General features: G+C 37.5%; 1 pseudogene; it reads left to right on the top strand.

Moving 5' to 3' along the window:
• The window catches only part of LOC100772918, a 24,374-nt pseudogene extending 13,250 nt beyond the window's left edge, over positions 1 to 11,124 (top strand).
• Positions 11,125 to 16,729: the final 5,605 nt, after the last annotated feature.

Genomic DNA, 16,729 nt, shown 5'->3' with positions numbered 1-16,729 from the left:
ACAAATGTTGTCATCATTTATGGTGACCCAGACAGTACTCTTGCTGTGAGCTTTCAAATGTGGCAATCCAGAGGTTTACAGAGATTATGGGTCATCGATTCACAGTGGGACATGATTACAAGTAAAAGAGACTTCATGCTTGACTCATCCCATATGACTCTATCCTTTGCCCACCATCATGGTGAGATTTCTGGCTTTAAAAATTTTGTCCAGACAATGAACCCTCTCAAGTACACAGATGAGTACCTTGCAAGGCTGGAGTGGATGAACTTTAACTGTGAAGTCTCTACATCCAACTGTAAGACACTGAGGAACTACTCATCCAATGTCTCAGTGGAATGGCTAGTGATTCGAACTTTTGACATGGCCTTTAATGATAACCTTTATGACATATACAATGCTGTGTATGCTCTGGCCCATGCACTGAATGAGATGGTTATTCAACAAGTAGATACCCAGCCAATGGACAATGGGAAAGGATACCATTCTCCCTGCTGGAAGGTAGTATGTCTTTTATTGGATGATATTTATTGGCATCAATAACCTATATTTAGGAGTCTTTCAAATGCCCAAATTCAGTGGACTAGGATGTATTTCCCCAAATGAAAAGATGTCTGAGCATATTTTTCTGCTGAGGATATAAATGTAGAGGTTGATAGCAATCTCTAATACAAAGCCAATGGATCAGAAGACGCAATTCATCAAGGAAATCAGTATTTAGTTTCTGAGCATTAGAATACTATCACCTCTGTTCTAATACTGCATACACATCAGCCTTTTCTCGTGAATGCTCTCTGTGATTAGATGAGGTCTTTATTTATTATGTTTTAATAGGTGGTAATCAATGTAGGGCATGATTTTCATAAGTGTTCTCAATTGAATCTTCTCCCACTGTCAGCTCTGGAGAACTCGGTTAGCATTCTGAGAGTAATTACCTAGGCAATAGTATGTGATTCAGATCTGTATGTATAGGTGCAATCATCGTTGTGAATGTATGTTACTAACTATATGTGTGCACGACTGTGTTTCTGTGCATCTCTGAGTGTATATGCCTTCATATGTATGATTTTATGAGTATCTGCTATCCTGTGGCAGTGAGAATACATTTGTGTTACTGTATGGGTGTTTTGTTTTTCTCTGTGTAGCTTTATTTATGTATTTGGCAGTGAACATGTCCGTATGTGCCTATGTGTATATTTATGTGTGCTTACACATATTTATACTGGTATTTTTGTATCTGTGTGTATTTGTGTGTCTGTCTGTCTTTTGATGTGGGCACAAATTTTTCTGTTTGTTAATGCCTATCTCTGTTGGTGTTTGTGTGTGTGTGTGTGTGTGTGTGTTTCCCTGTATGTATTCATGAATATGTGTGTTCCCGTCTATGTGTTTTCTTTTTTTCTGAATGTATATTTGAATCCATATGTCTGTTCATGTTTGCCTGCTATATGTAAGAATCCCAAGATGTGTGTGTGTGTGTGCAAATAAATTTGTGTCTGTATATGAGTGTTATCTCTGGATGTATGTGAGTATATCTATCGCTGTGTGGGTGTATGTGTGTGAGAGAGAGTGTGTTGCATATGTATGTTTGGTGTGTGCATATGTGTCTTTGTCTGTATTTAGGACTTTCCCCTGAAGGTACTAAAATTTTAGGAATGTGATGATAATCTTATTTGTCCATTTGATTTCAACAAGATTTCTCCCTGGGCACCTTCAATAATGTTGCCTTTAATATAAATCAAAATGTTTTTGATTCAGGATGTGGACATTCATTCTAGGATTCTGCTTCTCTTTCAGCTGAACTCATTGCTCAAGAAGACACACTTCACTAATCCTGTTGGAGACAGAGTAAATTTGAATCAAAAAGAAAAAAATCAGAAAGAGTATGACATTTTCCAGATATGGAATTTCCAACCTGGTCTTAGATTTAAGGTGAATTTAGGAAAGTATAGCCCATATTTTCCACATGGTCAACAGCTCCATATATATGAAGACATGATAGAGTTTGCCACAGGAAATAGACAGGTTGGTCTGACCAAATTGTACTGATTTCCATTACACAGCAGCAATACTGACAACTGGGAACAATTGTGCTTCCTTGTAATTTAATGTAATAAGTTGTCATATTTTGAACCAATACCTAACCTCTTCATTTATGATTTTTCTTGCCTTCATTTTTATGTGACAATTAAGCACTTGAAGGTTTCCAACGTGCACAGAATGTACTTTTCTCATATCAAAATGTGTTTCTGTTTTTAACATGAATGTAAGCCAGTTGTAAAAATGATTTAAAACTATTTCCAGTAAGGGGCACAATATTATTTTGTTACCATAATGATTATATTACAGAGATTTCATCCCTTATGTTGAATCTTGGGCACAGATGTTGAAAATTAAGTTTTTGTAAGGATGGAGTAAAATAAAAATACACAAGTCATGAATTTTACTTATTTAAGTTTTTAAGCCTTTTTACTCAGAGATCCTAATTTGTCAACACATTTAACCATAATTTTCATTTATATGAGCCATAATAGCTATTCTATAAATTTTTATCTTATTTTCTTTCTTTTTTTTGGTTATGGCTGGTTTGTCCTCATGTATGCTTACAGCTGTTATGAGTGTAGTTCATATGAATGACAGAGGAGTTATTTGGGTCCCTTGGAACTGGAGAAAGCTCAGATCTACACAGTGACTACAGGAAATAAATTGTCAGTGTTATTCATGAGCAGGAATTGTTCCAAAATGCTGAGCAGTATCTCCAGCTCTGAATCATACTCGTAAAAAAAATCTCTCACTGGAGATACCTTGTTACCTCCCATTAATTATTTCACAGTTCATTCAAATAAGGCAGTGCCTACTTTTTGTAATTGGAGAATTGGTAGTAATAAAAATGCATTTTAAGGGAATTTGTAAATGAAACATCCCAGGACTAATCATGGGTATTTTACAGGATGAAGTCTGATGTGGGTGATTTTAAGGTATCCAATTCAAACTTCCTTGTACAAAAGAGGTTATTTTGAATGAGTGTAACTACCGGAATTTTTTCAGGAATGGTCTGAAGGGATATCTCAGGTTGCCTAGACAGTATGAAACTTACAGTTTTTTGCTCTTTCTCAGATTGTGAGGAGAGTGATTCTCAGGAAAAAGAATATATGAGCTGAATATTTATCTACTGAGCTACATATCTATTCAGAGGACAGCAATGGAATTGCATGTGTATTCTAACCACACCACACTTGAACATTGCAGAAACTGGAAGAATACTGGGGATTAAAAACAATACAACCAGTGCTATGATCCCAGAAATGCACATTGTAAAGCAGAAAAAACAACAAACAAATATACAAGAAGGTATCAAAGCAACAGTATTCCAAATCTTACAGTCATAGTCTTAAAGGAGAGTAGGTTCACTGACATATGAAAAAAGAATTAAAGGTTTAAAAGAATGATTATAGGAAAGATCCATATATTAAAGAGGACTCAAATCATTTCTTCAAGAAACAATGAGATCATGAAAACTTTCAAGCAATTATACACTTAATTATCATGTGACAAAAGATTTCTAGGAAGGTACAAAATAATAAAAAACTTCAGACTAAGTTATATAAAAGAAAAGCAAAAAATTAAATAATAACCAGTAAAATTGTCACCAAGAGAATACTTTATGTTAAAGGCAAGATGGAAGACTTGAAGAATAGGATTAGTAGCCAGGCAGTGGTGGCGCACGCCTTTAATCCCAGCACTCAGGAGGCAGAAGCAGGCGGATCTCTGTGAGTTCAAGACCAGCCTAGTCTACAAGAGCTAGTTCCAGGACAGACTCCAAAGCCACAGAGAAACCCTGTCTCGAAAAGCCCCCCCCCAAAAAAAGAATAGGATGAGCAATTAGAAAAGTCAAGCTATAACAGAAATAATGCAAAAGGAATAAAGAAAAACATTTGAAATCAGGGCAATATGAATAAAGATCAAATTTACAAATCATGGGCCAAAGAGTAGAAGCCGACATTTAGTTCATCAACATTAAATCAAGTAAATGTAGGTGTATATTTCCAAAATGCAACATTATATTGTCCAGTTAGATACAATAGTCTCTTAAATACCAAAGGTTCAATATCAGAAAAGAAGGAGCCATTGAATTACTTCATTTAGAATTTCTTTTGTTAAAAAGAATGAAAAAATGAAGCCCGTATGAAGGAATCGCCAGTCACAGAAAGACTCCGTATGGATAACAGGAGATTATACTGAGAATACTCTTAAAGTAGGGAAGTAAGAGTGACATATTACAAATAATTAGAGACATATACTTTCAACCCTGGTTATTATACTAATCAAAATTGTCACTAATAATAGGAGAGAGAACAATGTTCATTATGAAACTATCACAGAATGTGTAACCATGAGTGAACACTGTGACTGTAATGTAAGTGCTACTTCAGACTAAAATGCAAGATAATCACAAGAGGTCAAAGGATAATATACTCAGCACTGGAACATCAGTCAAAAAATCAGTTATTATTACAAAAGGATCAAATCTTGCAAGTACAAATAAAGGACAATAATTTACAAGTAATTTTCAATAAGAAATGTATGTTACAGGTTACATTTCCTAATCAAACTACACAGACAATAAAATTGGTTTAAAAAAAAAACAAACATACCTTTTTACCTTCATTGCAAAAATATATGAGAAATCTTTTAAAAAACATTGAAAAGCTATGCAATAAAGGGTAATTGAGAAAATTAAAACTAGAGAAGAATCTCTTGGACTGACTTGGATGTAGTATTTCTGAACTAATCATGGCCCAAGTGATCTCATCAACACAACAGAAAGATCAGTCTCTGTAAACAAGATGTCTTCATTCTGAGGAAGTAAGAATGGTTCAACATATGCAGAACTTAAGAATAATGTACCATATGAAAAAACTCAAGGACAGAAATCAATTATTATCTACAATTGTACAGAAAGAACTCTTAACAAAGCCCAAACTCTGCTCAGATTGAAAAACAAACACCAAAGAAACAAAATCTGACATAATAAAAAGAAGAAACCTTGACATATTGAATTTTTCTGTTGCAAAGATATTGACAGCATTGTACCACATGGAATGAAAATCAAAGAATATCCAATGGAGTCACATGTGTGTTGTGTTGCACATTTATTTCAAGCTCTTTGGACACAGGAGCAGGAAACTCTTTTTGTAGGAAGTCTGAAATAAATAGGGAGTACAGCAAGACAGAGATCCATATGGAACACCTAAATTAAGTGAAATGAGCAAAACAAAATGGACAAGAGCATGTCCTGTCTCCACTCTTATTCAAAATAGTCCTTGAAACAATTTCAAATTAAAAAGTAAATGAAGAGACATACAAAAAAGAAAGAAAGAAATATGGCCTGGTCTAGAGAGTTTATGTAAACCAATTTTACACAGTGAGACCCTGTTTCAACAAAAACAGAAGCAGAAAAGGAAGGATTGTAGTTCTCAATGTTCGTAGAGAATTTGGGATGATTCTGTGCTCAGGACATACCTTTTGTTTGAGATAGAATTTAACACAAAACAAAAGATCCAAATCAAGCAAGCAAGAATCAGGAACATTCTAATGCAACATACAGATGTCTATCACCAGGTTCAAGGTAATCACAAATACTGTACAGTTTTTTTAATTTGAGAAATCCTTCAGTCCAATTTAAACAATCTAACTTTTATTATGGTTCCCCAGCATTTCTGTTCTCTGTAGGACTTTTTACATTTGGGAAACATTCCACCTTCCAGCTCACTAAACATCAAGTCAGCACTTCCTCACCACAAAACCGTGTGGGCTCTGTCCAGTCAGCTCTTTGCTCTTCACACTCTGTGTGTCATGTATTGCAGTAGTATTTTATTGAAGTTAATGTGTTTTTTTTCTGGATTTTAGAAGATATTTCCAGCGTTTCAGATGTCAGTTCTTCCTGATTTGCTCTTCAGTTACTGTGATCAAACACTGACCATAAGTTAATTTGGGGATATTTGTCAATAAATATGGCTGATGTGTTACAGTCAATGGAAGACTAGGCAGAAATCTTTAGACAGCAGCTAAAACATAGACCTTGAAGGACCACTGCTATTTGGCTTTCCCTCATGGAGTTTACAATAAAGCCCTGCTTAGGGACAACACTGCACATTTCCCATTAATAAAATGCTTCACGGATAGTCTGAAAAAGAGAATTTTTATTTGTTTCTCTATATAATTTTAAAATTGTGTGATATATGTACATATATATATTTCCTCATTAATATCTAAACATGCTACGTTACATAGGTATGAGAGTTGTAGATAAATCTTCTGATATCACCATATGTCTAATTTTCCTCAGATGCCACCCTCTGTGTGCAGTGCTGATTGTGGTCCTGGATTCAGAAAACTCAGGCAGGAGGGAATGGCAGTCTGCTGTTTTGAATGCAGCCCCTGCCCAGAAAATGAAATCTCTAATGAGACAAGTGAGTAATTGAGGCAGTTATAAATCCTTCACATTCATCATTCCTCCCAGCCTCCACACTGGGATGCTGAAAGCGTCTAAAAGGCAAAATTCAGTATATTATTTTCCTAAGTTAAGCTCTATAAGACTATGATCATTACCTTTATCCCTGTATAAAACACCTCATGCCTTGACGCCCAACTTGACTCATTATAAATCACAGTAGGACGCATTTCATAAAGAGACAGTTTTGATTATCAGTGTTCACTGTGAGAGGATTTTACACAAGTTCTTTCCCAGTGATTAATCTCCTCAAAATTACATATATATTAGATCTGGGTCTTGAATCTTTCCAAACAGTTTTAATCATTTTGCCTGTATTCATACCTACATATGTTGATGCAAACTGAGGTTTCCTAGGAGCCCTCAGAGAACAGAATAGGTCAATGGCTCTGCATTACTATGTAATTTGGGTGTGAATAATCAAATCCAAGTCCTCTGTAAAAAATATTGAGAGAAAATTATTACTTGCTTTATTTTCATGTACTTCTTCGAAGAGAAAGTAGAGTACATTCAATATCCAGAGAATTATCAGCAAAGGTTCTATTTGATTGAAAATTTACAAAAGTGGGCTTAAATGTTGATACATAATCTGGAAATAATACTCAATATGTTTATATACACCACACAGTAATAATGTCATATATTAGCTACAATTATTCAAACAATATTATCACCTAAACACCCCAAAGTAGTCAAATTGTTATTTATTCATGATTGACTACATACAAATGGTAGGTTACTAGTTTTTCACTGCTTTTGTCTGTTATCCTAAATAATGAAAGGAAAGATCATAAGGGATTTGCATGGCCAGTGAGATGACTCAGGAGTTAAATCCCTTGTCACTTACACTGAGGACCTGAGCTCATACTCAGGACCCATAGAGTAGCAGGAATACCATGCAGCCTCACAATAATATGTTCCAAAGTGGGATGGGGGTAGGTTGGAGGTGGGGGAGAAGGAATGGGGGTGAGGGGAGGGAGAGGGAGAGGGGAATTACATGTGAAACAAGCCTGTTCCCTAACTTGAATAATAATAATAATAATAATAATAATAATAATAATAATAATAATAAGAGAAAAAAAAGAATAAGCCACAAAAAAGTATCATTAACTGTTTTAAATGTAAAAACCTTAAGAATAATGAATATTTATGAAAATTAATTCAAATATCTTCATTATTACTTTGATTATGTATATGTATATGTGAGGGTTAGTGGTTATGTGCACCTAAGAGTCAGTGAAGGTGAGAAACATCCAATGCCTCTGTAGTTACTTTCACAAATTTGTGAGACTCCTGAACTTATAATGAGAAATGAATTCAGGTCTTCTGTGAGAGCAGTACATTATCTCACATTTGAACACGATTCCCAGAATAGTAAAAAAAATTCTAAATAAAAAAGTGCATAAACTATCATTCATGATATACCCCTTAAAATACTGGAAGCCCACTTTCACCGTATGCAGTTATCCAGTGATTCAGAGCAAATACAACATGGTTTCCTACACCTAATATCCTGGTTATTGCAAATTATAAACACGGAAGTATTAAACAACACATCAGTCTGCGTTGACACTCCTTAAGTGTTTTTGTGTTGTCTTTCTCATGTTGTTTATTAGTATCTAATTAACAATTGAGTACTTTCAAAGAGTCTGGGTCTCACAGAGATCGAAATTAGGGAAGGAGGAAGGTGTTGTCTGTTTTGAAATGGAAAAGAATAAAGATGTAAGGGAGGCTTAGTGCCAAGTATGTAGAGATGTTTCTACTTGAGTGACAGCCTTCAGCTTCTTCTAAGTAAGACTTGGGAGTATCCTGTTGTTACTACCAGAAGAAGACAGAACTAAGCCTGTGTTTATGATATTTATTATATTTGAACATTTCAAACATAATTCATTTCTGACATTCATCCTCCTACTTACCACATATAATCCCAATCACTTTCAAATTCATCAGATCTGTTGTTGTTTTATATAAATATGCATCTATAAATATAAACAAACACATTAAATCTGCTGATTCACTTAAAGGTACTTTTATTTAAATGTATTTGGTCCAGATAATTTGAAACAGAAAATGTATCAGAGGTGTGGTCTCAGTAAAAGACACAGTCTCAATACTTAATGTGAAAAGCACTCACAAAAGCAGCAAAGACCTCAGGAAGCACTGAATCCAAGGGATCTTAGATTTTGAAAACACTCAGAAAAACTCTGGTTAAAGAATAGCATCTGTTGCTTTGCAGACATTTCCCTAGTGCCTAATTTCTCTTTAAATCTATAATGTCTCCCTGTATTATAGCATCTCTTATGACACCAACTAAAAATCTAAGCAACACAGGAGGAACTACCTTAAATGCCCTATCCTAATAAAGAAATTGATGACTAATTCATATGCCATGGTACAACATTCATTCAGTAGCTGGTCGAAGTAGAATCAGACACCCACAGCTAAACCTTGTACTGAACTGAAATCCAGTGGCAGAAAAGGAGGACTGCTGAGCATAGGGGTACATACCAGGCAGGTGAAACCCACAGAAACAGCTCACCTGAAAAAGGGGGAGCTCTTGTTCCCAAGACTGACAGCTGGAAAGGCAGCAAGGGACTGATCAAACCCCCTGTCTGTGTGTGTCATTGATGAGAATTTGGAAATCTATGTGGCCCCTTGTACTAGATCAGAACTTTCCCTAGCATAGGAATGGACTTTGGGAGCCCATTCCATATGCAGGGATACTCCTTGAGCTTAGACATAAGGGGGTTAGCCTAGGCCCTATCCCAAAGGATATTACAGATTTGAAGAACCCCTACAGAAAGCCTCACTCTCCCTTGGGAGCAGAAAGGGTAAGGGATAAGTAAGGTGTTATTTGGGTGGACAGGGGAGTAGGGAAGGAAGAAGGTGCAGGGATTGGCGTGTAAATTACTCTTCTTTCTAATTAAAATAAAAAAGAATAGCATCTGTCAATTCACCAATAGAAGTAATTTCTTGATAGCCCCCAGAACGTACCACAAAAATCTGTGGTTCTGGATGTCATGTCACATGATTGCACCAATACAGCTAATGAACAAAAAAATCCTTTGCTTTTGTTCAGCTCAGTTTTTAGCTGTGGATCTCTTCTTCAGCTTTCATAAGCTACTGGATGAAGGCTCTAGGAGCACATTCAAAGTAGTCATCAACCTCACTTAGTGGAAGGACATTTAAGGTAGTCTCCCCACTATTGCTTAGAATCCTTATTGCAGTGATCCGTGTGGATTTTTGTACAATTCCCTCAGGCCATGATTGCCCTTTAAAATTGTTATTGCTCCCTCTATTATTTACTTGCTCTCCTATGTTCATCGCACTACTCAACCTTCCTGATTCCTCATGTTCTTCTTCCCACTCCTCTTCTCTCCTCATCTTTCTGCTACCAACCTCCCCAATAACCCAAATTTTTCAGGAGTTCCCCATTGAGACAATGAGCATTAGAAAATGGAAGCGTTCCAATGCAGCAACACCCGTCAATGACATCCTCATCGTCAAAATGCAGAGATTGTAATGCCTCTTATGTACATGTAAATGAAATGCTCTACCAAAAATATTGATGGTGAACTAAGAAAACATTACTCTTTCCTCAGATGTGGATCAGTGTGTGAAGTGCCCAGAGGACCAGTTTGCCAACACAGAGCAGAACCAGTGCATTCCCAAAGCAATGATATTTCTGAACTATGAAGACCCTTTGGGAATGGCTCTTGCCTTAATGGCCTTGTGCTTCTCTGCATTCACAGCTCTGGTTCTTGGAGTCTTTGTCAAGCACCATGACACTCCCATTGTGAAGGCCAATAACAGGAAGCTGAGTTATATCTTGCTCATCTCACTCTTCTTTTGTTTCCTCTGCCCTTTGCTCTTCATTGGCCTGCCAAACTCAGCTACATGCATATTGCAACAAATCACATTTGGAGTTGTATTCACTGTGGCTGTTTCCACTGTGTTGGCCAAAACAGTTACTGTGATTCTGGCTTTCAATGCCACTGCCCCTGGAAGAAAAATGAGATGCTTGCTCATTTCAGGGGCCCCTAACTACATCATTGCCATCTGTACTCTCATCCAAGTTATTATCTGTTCAGTCTGGTTGGGAGCTTCTCCTCCCTCTGTTAGTATTGATGCCCACTCTGAGCATGGCCAGATCATCATTGTGTGCAGTAAGGGATCAGTCACTGCCTTCTACTGTGTCCTGGGATACCTTTCCTGCCTGGCTCAGGTGAGCTTCACTGTGGCTTTCTTGTCCAGAAATCTACCTAACACATTCAATGAAGCCAAGTTCCTGACATTCAGCATGCTGTTGTTCTGCTGTGTCTGGATCACTTTCCTCCCTGTGTACCATAGTACCAAGGGTAAGGTCATGGTAGCTGTGGAAATTTTCTCCATTTTGGCTTCCAGTGCTGGGATGCTGGGGTGCATCTTTGTTCCCAAGTGCTACATGATTTTGTTAAGACCAACAACAAAAATCTCTTCAAAATATCAGGCAAAAGTCACCTTCCAGAACTGATATTTCATTAATTCTTACTGAAAAATATATAGTGCGTTCAAATGTTGATTTACAATGCAATGCCTATCTCTTTTGGAATTACTGTCACTGTTTCCTCTAATGATATTGACTTGCTAGATCATGTCTACTACTATTGTCTTCTTTGTGTCCTATAATCTTATACTTAGTCCTAGATTTCATGAGACCCAGCCATTTGACTATAGTGCAGATTGGAAATATTCTTTTCTGCATTAAAATACAATACTGTTCAAAATATATGCAATATTCTTTTTCTAGATATCTAATTGAATGAATTATTTGATGTCAGTTGACTATGGACAAAAATACAAAGTATTGCGGAGACAGAGAACTTCACTTTGCAGACAGAGTTTAAACAGTATCTTTCTTATGTGGGGAACCGTAGAAAATACTAATGCATCCTAGCAATTAGAAGAGTAGAACACAGAAGAGAGAGGATTTTTATGTAACTAGATCAAAAGAATATTAGAAAATCTGTATTGATGTCTCAGCTGTTAATAGCATGTGATGTTTTTGCAGAGGACCTTAATCAATATGAATCTTTAAAATATTCTACAGAATCACTTAGAGCAATATATCCAAAGGATCAGATGGCTTCTTCTGGGCTACAAGGTTACCTGGACTCGCATGTATATGTACACACACACACACACACACACACACACACACACACAAACACAGAACAAAAATTATATATGTTTTTTAAATATAAGAAAAATATTAAAGCTTCTGCACTGGGTTCAAATTTCCAAGTGTTCTTAAGATAACTGAATTGGAATTAATCTACACAGTCTTGCCTCCATCCAGATTACCAGGTAGACTAGAGGTTGTTTCTGGTCCAGGTGTTGCTTCCATGTTCAGGGACACCTGAGGCCAGGGACTGTTTAAAAGATGAGAACTCGGTGGGATCTAACACACTAAGAGACTGCTAAGGCCCTGGTACCAGTACTGCCTCCACCCACTGGACCAGGTAGGATAGGGACAGTTTCCCATCCAACTCCCGCTGCTCTGCTTCAGGAGACCTTAGGCCTGCAGACTGCTCATGAGATCCAAACTCGGCGGGATCCAACACACCTAGAAACTGCCAACGTCCCAGTACCAGTCTTGCCTCCATCCACGAGAAGAGGACAGACATCAGAGTATTGGAACTGTTTGCATTTAACACAAGGCATCCTTGGTTCTGTACCCACCAGGAGAGTAAGAGACTCCTGCTACACACACCAGAAGAATGGATGGTAAGAAGGCAATATAAACACACATTCAACAGCGGAAAAACCAGTAAGACATCACTGGAGACAAGGGACCCTACACCAGCAAGACCTGATCATCACAATGCAGATGAAGCAGAAGAGAATGACCTTAAAAACATCTTCCTGAAAATGATAGAGGCCTCAAAGAGGATATGAGAAAATCCCTTAAAGAAATGGAAGAAAAAAGAAACCAAAAAATACAAGATATCAACAAATCTGTCAAGGAAACAGTTCAACAACTAAAAAACGGAAATAAAGACAATAGAGAAAGCACAATCTGAGGGAATGCTGGAAGTAGAAAAGCTATGTAAATGATCAGGAACTACAGATGTAAACATAACTAACAGAATATAAGAGATGATAGAAAGAATCTCAGTAGTTGAAGATACACTAGGAGAAATAGACTCATCGACCAAAGAAAATCTTAAGTCCAACAAATCCCTAGCACAAAATATCCAGGAAATATGCGATACCATGAAAAGACCAAACCTAAAAATAATAGGCATAAAAGATGGTGAAGAAATGCAACTCAAAGGCACAGAAAACATATTCAACAAAATCATAGAAGAAAACCTTCCCAACCTAAAGAAAGATATGCCAATGAAAGTACAAGAAGCCTAAAGAACAGCAAATACTGAACCAAAAAAGGTCTCCTTGCCACATAGTAATCAAAACACCAAACATACAGAACAAAGAGAAAATATTAAGGGCAGCAAAGGAAAAAGGTCAAGTAACCTATAAAGGCAAACCTATCAGAATCACACCTGAATTTTCTATGGAAACTCTGAAATCCAGAAGGCCCTGGATAGATATTGTACCTACAGTAAGAGACCACAGATGCCAGCCCAGACTACTATACCCAGCAAAGCTTTCAATCAATATAGATGGAGAAAACAAGATATTCAATGACAAAACCAGAATCAAACAATACATATCCACCAACCCAGCACTACAGAAAGTTCTGGGAGGAAAATTGCAACCCAAGGAAGTTAACTACAACCAGAAAACATAGGCAATAGATAATCCCACTTTACCAACAGCTAAAAGAAAAAAGAGTGGAAACCCACATATAATTTCATCACTACCACCAAATCCAAAACGAACAAGAATGTATAATCAATGGTCTTTGATATCCCTCAATATTAATGGTCTTAACTCGCCTATAAAAGACACAGGTTAGCAGAATGGATGTGAAGACAGAATCCATCCTTCTGCTGCATACAGGAAACACACCTCAACTTCAAATACAGAGGATACTTAAGAATTTAGGGTTGGAAAAGATTTCTAATCAAATGGACACAAGAAATAAGCGTGGGTAGCAATCCTAATATCTAACAAATTGTAATTCAAACTAAAATCAATCAAAAGAGATGAAGGAGGTCACTTCCTGCTCATCACAGGAGAAATCCATCATGATGAAGTCTCAATTCTGAACATTTATGCCCCAAATACAATGGCATCCATGTTTGTAAAAGAAATATTACTAAAACTCCAATCACACATAAAACCACACACACTCATAGTGGGGGACTTCAACACCCCACTGTCACCACTGGACAGGAACACCAGACAGTAACTTAACAAAGAAAGGAACTAATAGACATTATGGACCAATTGGGTTTAACAGATATAATTAGAACATTCTATATCCAAATACAAAAGAATATACCTTCTCTAAAACTCACCACATACTTGGCAACATAGCAAGCCTCAACAGGTAAAAATTATTTAAAATAACCCCCTGTATCTTATCAGACCACCATGCTTTAAAGTTAGAAATCAACAGCAACACAAATTGCAGAAAACCTTCAAACTCATGGAAACTAAATAACGCACAATTATCCCATTCCTGGGTCAATGAAGAAACAAAAACAAACATCACAGATTTCCTAGAATACAATAAGATTGTGGACACAACATACCCAAACTCATGGGACATTTTGAAAGCTGTGGTAAGAGGAAAGTTCATAGCACTATGTGCCTACATGAAGAAACAAGAGATAATCACACTAGAGAATTAACAGCACAACTGCAAGCTCTAGAACACAAAGAAGCAAATACACCCCAGAGAGTATACAGCAGGAAATCAAATTGAGTGCTTAAATCAATAAAGTGGAAACTAGGATAACAATACAAAGAATCAACATAATGAAGAGTTGGCTCTTCGAGAAAATCAACAAGATAGACACACCTTTATCCAAACTAACCAAAAGACAGAGAGAGAACATGCAAATTAATAAAACTCAGGAATGAAAAGGGGGCATAACAACAGACACAGAGGAAATCCAGAGAATCATCAGGTCATACTTCGAAAAACTGTATTCCTCAAAATGTGAAAATTTAATGGAAATGGCCGGGCATTGGTGGCACATGCCTTTAATCCCAGCACTTGGGAGGCAGACCCAGACAAATCTCTGTGAGTTCAAGGCCAGCCTGGTCTCCATAGTGAGTGCCAGGATAGGCTTCCAAGCTATACAGAGAAACCCTGTCTTGAAAAACAAAAAAAAAAATTAAACGAAATGGACATTTTTCTGGATAGATTTCACTTATCAAAATTAAATCAAGAACATATATGCAACTTAAATAGACCTCTATCTGAAATAGAAGCACTCATCAAAATCTCCCAAACAAAATCACCACAGGGCCAGATAGCTTCAGTGCAGAATTCTACTAGAAATTCAAGGAACAACTAATACCAGTTATCCTCAAGGTATTCCACACAATTGATGCAGAAGAGTCATTGCCAAACTCTTTTTATGAGGCTTCAATAACCTTGATACCCAAGCCACACAAAGACACAACTGAGACAGAGAAGTACTTTCCAATATCACCCATGAACTTTGATGCAGAGACAGACATTCACAGAAATACACTGAGCTGAAATCTGGAATTTAGTTGAAGAGAGGGAGGAATGAAGATCAAAGGGGTCTGTACCAGGTTGGAGAAACCCACAGAAACAGTTGGCCTGAACAAGGGAGAGCACATCGACCTCAGATGCTATCTGAGAGGCCAGTACAAGACTGATCCAGACCCCTGAACATGGATGTCAATAAGGAGGCCTCTGCACTCCAGGGAGCCTCTGGAAGTGTATTAGCATTTTCCCTGGTGTAAGAAGGGACTTGGAGAGCCCATCCCACGTGAAGGGATACACTCTGGGTCTGGACACATGGGGAAGGGCCCATGCCCAGCACAGGAAGATTTGGTGGACTTTGCAGAGCCCCCATTGAGGGCCCTACTCTGCCTTGGGAGTGCTGGGTGGATTGGGTGGGGGGTAGGTTTGGGGTTGGGGAGGAGGGATGGGGTGAGGGGAGGGAGAGGGAGAAGGAGAAGGAGAAGGGACTTACATGTGAAACAAGCTTGTTCCCTAACTTAAATTAAGAAAAAAATACTGGCAAATCCAATCCAAGAACACATCAGAGAAATAATCCACCTTGATCAAGTAGGCTTCATCCCAGTCAATGTAATTCACCATGTAAAAAGACTGAGAAAAAATCACGTGGTCATCTCACTAGATGCTGAAAAAGCCTTTGACAAGATCCAACACCCCTTCATGATAAAGGTTGTGGAGTGATCAGGGATAACAGGAACATACCTTAACATAATAAAAGCAATATACAGCAAGCCGACAGCCAACCTCAAATTAAATGGTGAGAAACTCAATGCAATTCCTCTAAAATCAGGACACGTCAAGGCTGTCTACTCTCTTCATACCTCTTCAATATTGTCCTTGATGTTCTAGCTAGAGCAATAAGACAACAAAAGGAGATCAAGGGAATACAAATTGGAAAGGAAGAAGTCAAACTTTCACTATTTGCAGGTGATATGATAGTCTATAGAAGTGACCCAAAAAACTCTACCAGGGCCCTCCTACAGCTGATAAACAACAAGATTAACTCAAAAAATTCAGTAGGTCTACAATATACAGATGATACTTTTGGGGAGAAAGAAATCATGGAAACATCACCTTTTACAATGGCCACAAACAACATAAAATACCTTGGGGGTAACGGTAACCAAAAAAATGAAAGACCCGTACCATAAGAATTTTAAGTCTCTACTCATGTGGATTTTAGACATAGAGTAAAGGATCACCAGCCTACAATCCACACTGCCAGAGAATCTAGTAAACAAGGAGGACACTTTGAGGGTCATATATGGTCCCCTAGCGAAGGGGAAAGGGACCTGAGCAAATTGGGAGCTTGGGGGGAGGGAGAAGGAGCTAGGAGAATGAGATGGGGACAAGGGGAGGGTTAAGGAGGACATGGGTGAGCAGATAGGTTGAGTAGAGAAAAGAATAGTAGAAAACAAGAAAGGCGATACCATAATAGAGGGCTACATTTGAGGTTTAAACAGAAATCAGGCACTAGGGAAAAGTCTGGATATCTACAAAGATGACACCAACTAACAATCTAAGCTAGAGAGGAGAGGCTACCTTAA

Source organism: Cricetulus griseus, unplaced genomic scaffold (assembly GCF_003668045.3).
Source record: "Cricetulus griseus strain 17A/GY unplaced genomic scaffold, alternate assembly CriGri-PICRH-1.0 unplaced_scaffold_24, whole genome shotgun sequence".
In the NCBI taxonomy this organism is placed as follows: Eukaryota; Metazoa; Chordata; class Mammalia; order Rodentia; family Cricetidae; genus Cricetulus; species Cricetulus griseus.
Note: the sequence above shows the minus strand (reverse complement) of the source record. Positions and strands in the feature narration are given on the sequence as shown.